The sequence below is a fragment of the Barbus barbus genome, assembly GCF_936440315.1.
Source record: "Barbus barbus genome assembly, chromosome: 18".
Taxonomy (NCBI): Eukaryota; Metazoa; Chordata; class Actinopteri; order Cypriniformes; family Cyprinidae; genus Barbus; species Barbus barbus.
Window position 1 is genome coordinate 20,499,328 of NC_136746.1, and position 6,000 is coordinate 20,505,327.

Genomic DNA, 6,000 nt, shown 5'->3' on the forward strand with positions numbered 1-6,000 from the left:
ACTGATCGCTGATCCAAGATCAGTTTATTCAGCAAACCATTTTCTGCTACACCATCAATTAAACATTGACCAGTATGGAACAGAACTCGTCTGATGCTTAAATGATCACTGTAAACCTGTGTGGACATGACAGTAAAAAGCAAAGCTGTCATAAACGGCATTATAAAATTATATTTTGTCGGTGACTGGTTTGTCTTTTATGCAATCCAGTGCTGAATTCATGCCAAACGAAATGCAATGCATTTTGAAACGTAAAACACTCAGCTATATTGCACTCTACTGTGTGACGCTTTGCACTTGGCATGCTAAATATTATGCACAAATTATTTTTTTAAGTGATGACGTCCTTTGCATTACATTTCAGTTTAAACCAGGGGTGGCGAACGTCAGTCCTGGAGAGCCGCAGCCCTGCGGTTTTTTGCAGAGAATTTCTAGGGGTACCAGTAATTGTGTTCAACATGTATTTGAGAAATTCTTATTCTCCAGTGAAAGCTTAGATTTTTGTGATAAAAAAAAAAATTAAAGATCAAAAGGATTAACAATGCACATTTATTTTTACAGCCTTCTTTGTTCGTATTTACCAAGGGTACCAACAATTCTGACCATGTGTGTACAGGCAGGTGAGCTTTAATTAGGGTTGGAGCTGAACTCTGCAGGGCTGCGGCTCTTCAGGACCGGAGTTTGCCACCACTGGTCTAAACAGAAACTGTGCCACAATGAAGTGAATTCATTATCCAATCACCAGTCTGTGCAGAACTGGGAGGCATGACAAACATGAAGTAATCAAATCAATTCCACTGAAAATTTTCAACTTGTACTTGATTGGACATCACTTGTGACCGAACTGTCAGATATGATAGATCTATAATTCAATCAAAAAAGAAACTCTATCAGTAGTTCTTAACTTAAAATCTAATGGTTAAGAACTATTGATATAGACTTAGTTCACACTGCAGGTCTTAATGCTCAGATCGGATTTCAAATCCGATTTTTTTTTAGCTGTTGTTCACATTGTCATTTAAATGCAACTGCCATCAGTCTCATGTGTGAACCGTATACGGTCCTGAAGTGACCTGAATGAAGAAGACGTGACGTCAGACCCAGCGCACTGTGTTTGCGGAAATAAAAATGGATGCTGCTCGTGTTAGCGTGTGTTTAGCAATTTTTAAGTTAATGTGCAATCGGAGCCTAAATAACAAAGTGATATTATTGTCTATATATTGTCTGCCATTGTAATTTTAATCTTCCCGCCTCCACCAGCGCAGAATTGTGACATCTGTCGCATTTCAATTACGTAAAAATCTCATGAAATGCGACATGGCCATTCAGACTGAAGTCGCATTGCAAAATATGTATCTGATTTAGGACCACATATGAAAGTGGCCTGGGCCTGATTTGAAAAAATCTGATTTGTGCTGTTCAGACTGTCATAAGAAAATCAGATATGGGTCACAGTTGAGCAAAAAAGTCGGATTTGGGCCACTTTAGCCTGCAGTGTGAAATAAGCTATTCAGAAAGGACATATTCAATTGATTAAAAATGACAGTAAAGACAAAAAAAAATTGTTGCAAAAACAAAACAAAAAAAGAAAAAAGAAATAAAATATTTAAAAAATGTATGACATTTTCCAAAGAAGTATTAGTCAGCACAACTGCTTTCAACTGATAATAAGAAATTAAATTAGAATGATTTCTGAAGGATTATGTGACACTGAAGACTGGAGTAATGGCTGCTGACAATTCAGCTTTGCCATCACAGTAATAACATTTTACATTTTACAATTCATAATATGGGATAATTAATTATATTCTAAATGTAAATATTTCAGTTTTATATTGATACATTAAATGCAGCTATGGTGAGTATAAGACACTTAAAAAAAAATCTTGTGCACTCATTGTGCCACATTAATAAAAATTTTGTTCTAGGTCCTGTGCATGTTTGTGATGTCCCTGCTACAAGCACAACAACCAAATATTTTAAATATAATATAGTTTTTAGATAGATCAGATCTATATGGATTCCGCGCTAGAGTTATGACACTGATCTATAGCAGTGGGAGGAAGTTACACTAATGTGTGTATGAAGCGTGGAGGAGACACATGGCACCTGGCCAAAGGCATAACAATATACAGTATACTTGGAGAGGGAGAGAGAAAGACAGAGAGAGAGAGAAAGACAGACAGAGAGAGAAAGACAGAGAGAGAGAGAGAGCTGCAATGAGCTGGCAGAAGCTCTGGACCGCTCCGGCAGCATCCCGGGCCTCGCTCTGCACGACTCTGAAGTCAAATGCCTGCTGTATGCGGACGACCTGGTTCTGCTGTCCCCCACAGCCGAGGGTCTCCAGCACAGCCTGGCCCTGCTGGAACAGTACTGTGAGGAATGGGCTCTGACGGTCAACCTGGACAAAACCAGAGTCGTGGTGTTCCAGAAGAAGGCCAGGTCTCAGGAAAGCAGATACCAGTTCAGTTACGGAGGAGAAGTCCTCAAGCACAGCACCAGCTACACTTACCTGGGCATCCAGATCTCTGCATCAGGGGGCCTCAATCTGGCTGTGAATGTCTTGAATGAGAAGGCCCGGAGGGCATTTTATGCCATCAAGTCACGGTTTGGCCAATTAAAAGGACCAATTAAAACATGGATTAAATTATATCATGCAATCATTAAACAAATTCTACTGTATGGGAGTGAAATTTGGAGACCAATAACAAATGTAAAAAATTGGGATAAAACTTCAATAGAAAAACTACAACTAGAAATTATCAAAAACATTTTAGAGGTCCACATAGGTACGTCCAGTGATGCCTGCCGAGCTGAATTAGGCTTATACCCACTGAAGATTGAGATCCAGAAGAGATGTATTCAGTTCTGGCATCACCTCCATCAATCTGATCCTGATTCAATCCGATATAAAGCCCTCCTCGCCAATGAAACCTCAGCAGAATCTCATCCTCTAAACACACTCGATCTTCAGCTAGTCCATAAAACCCAGCTCCTCGCTGACTACAGCTTCAACCCCAAAACCATTATTAAAGAAATTGACAAAAATCTAAAAGACACTCATGATGAATCTCTGAAAATACACTTTGACCTTCAAAATTAACTCCAATGCTACTCAACCCTAAACAGAACCACTAAATTTGCCAATTATTTATTGAATAAACCATTTAAAGAAAGACAAATCCGGTCCAAATACAGATTAAGTAGCCATGATTTAGAAATAGAGAGAGGAAGACACAGACAAACATGGACAGAGCGAGAGCAGAGGATCTGTAGACACTGTGATCTACAGCATATAGAGGACGAGAAACACTTCCTGCTGATTTGTCCTAAATATCACAATGTGAGGAAAACATTTCTCCCCAGATTTGAAGCCCTGATCCCATCATTTACTGAACTTAGTGATACTGAGAAAATGCCCTTCTTACTTGGAGAAGATGATAACACCGTTGCAATAGCTGCTAAATATGTATTAACCATTCACAATGTTAGATGTTACACATGATTAACTTGAAACTGACTTACTTTATCTTTTCATTTATTTAGATGGATTTTATTTATTATTATTTATATTGTTATTTATGTTGTTGTTGTATATATATGTTAATTCTTTGGCAACATTGTGTTACACATGCTAATAAAGCTGAATTGAATTGAATTGAATTGAATTGAACTGAATTGAATTGAATTGAATTGAGAGAGAGAGAGAGAGAGAGAGAGAGAGAGAGAGAGAGAGAGAGAGAGAGAGATGAACAATGGGCCTTCTCCCTTTTCAGCAGTATAATTGGTTTAGAGGGAATGAAGCAATCACTTTTGTTTGTGATTATTGGATACAGCATTTTATTTAATCATTTTCTTGAGAGGGCAATTACTATTTGTATCTCAAGTTTCAGTAATTTGAATTAATAGATTAAAACAAGTATGCTTTTTGTGTATAAATGTCTCCAGTGAGAAAAAAAAAATTTGCAGCCAAAAGAAAAACTGTACCCCCTTGAGGAAGATTCATAGGAAACTGACAACATATGCTGCGCAATGATTTGGCAGACCTTCGTTCAGCTGATAAAGCAGAAATCGATTACTCTGTCCTTACGGTACATTTTTGACATTGCTCACTGGCTAACCATCAAAACACTTGATTTTGATAAACTCAGGCATTCGTATATCTTGAAACAAACTTCTCTTAAATTCCAGGCAAAAGCTTAGACAATAAATCTTTTTTCTGCCTTTGAATGTGTGTGTGTGTGTGTGTGTGTGTGTAGAAGTCCTGCCAATTCATCTTTACACGCATTCGCTCTATTACTGAGGCCTTAATCTGAAGACTGAGAAGAAACTATTTACACAGATGAGCCTGATCCCTTCCTGTTTTTTGGTTCACTCTTATTGTATCCAGTGGTAATCCAGTCCCTTAAAGTCTGGTCATGTTTTAGATGGTATGCGCAGGCAGGTCTATTTGTCAGGCCACGAATGCACATGCAGTGTGTGGTAATGAGGTTGACAGTTTGACGGTGAGTGTTTCAAAGACAGAATCCTAATGGCATTGAGTGAGTGCTGTGTTAGTGTGTAAGACAGAAAATGCTAATTTCAGAGTGCGTTTTCGTATATCTCTTAAGGGTTTAGAATTGAATTCCTGATGACCATCTCACCTGTGCTCATCAGAACAAACACAACAGAACAGCAAATACAAATTACATCAGTCACCCTCACGTAAGAAAGAGTGCTTGAGATTCTGTTTTATCTGAACATCACACTGGACAGACAACAGATTTCAATACACGCTCTAGCCATCCAGTAAAGCCAACACTACTCTACCCAACACATTCAAAGCAAACCTCAATTTTAAAAGCACAAATCAATTTTTTGTCATTAAAAATATTGTACACAAAGAAAATGGACCAATGAAATATGAGTATAAAATTTTCTTGCCAAATGTTACAAAGTTACAACTGGTACTGCTACTAGTATTAATACATTTATTACAATAATTGTAATACAAATACAATTATTTTCCAGCTACCACTACTATTGCTAATAATAGTAGTAATAATAGTAAAAATCATTTTAATAGTACTTTTAATCCTACTAATGTCACGGTTCATGAATTCACTGGTTTCTTCATGTCTCGTGTATTGTTGTTCTCTGTGTGTGTGTGTTGTGTGAGTGGGCGTGACCGCTCACTCCAGTCATCAGCACGCCAGCTGATCTCAATTCCCGCACCAGCTGCTGCCAATCTACTCTCCTATAAAGTCTCACCACACTTTCCTCTCCTTGTCAGATCGTTGTTTGATGTCCTCTGTGTTGTTCATCGTGTGCCGTCTGCTACAGTGTTCCTGGTCTTCGTCTGTTTGGAGTCTTCGTGGTTCTCGTCTCGTCTGGATGTTCACCTGCACTGGATTCACCATCACCACTCGTCACCAGCACGCTGTCCATCTTGTCCCTGCGCCACCATCCCATCCGAGAGACTGTACTGTATTTGTGTCATCTGACCATTAAATGTTATTACTCACCTGCATCTTTGCTTCCGCCCCGTTCCTTGTGACAGAACGATCTGACCAGAGAGATGGAAGCAGCAGGTGGAACTACTTTGTCGCGGGAGGACTTCCTAAGATCCAGCGTCTCTCGGATGGAGGCCCAGGAAAGGAGCATGAAGGAGTCGGGACAGGCGATTCGTGCTCTTGTGGCGCAGGTGTCTGAGCTCACCCAGCAAATACAACATCTGCGAAATCCCGCTGCGCCACCCACACCGTCAGCTCCCTTCGTACCATCGGAGAGCGTCTCCCAGTCAGAGCCCCGCCTACCAACTCCGGAACTATACAGCGGTGAGCCGAACTTTTGCCGTGCCTTTCTGACTCGCTGTGCTATGCATCTCTCCCTGCAGCCCAAGACCTTTGCCAGCGAGCAGACCAAGGTGGCGTTCGTGCTCACGCTGCTGACTGGGAGAGCAGCACTATGGGGAACAGCGGTGTGGGAGAACCAGGATCCATGCTGCGCCTCGTTTCAGAC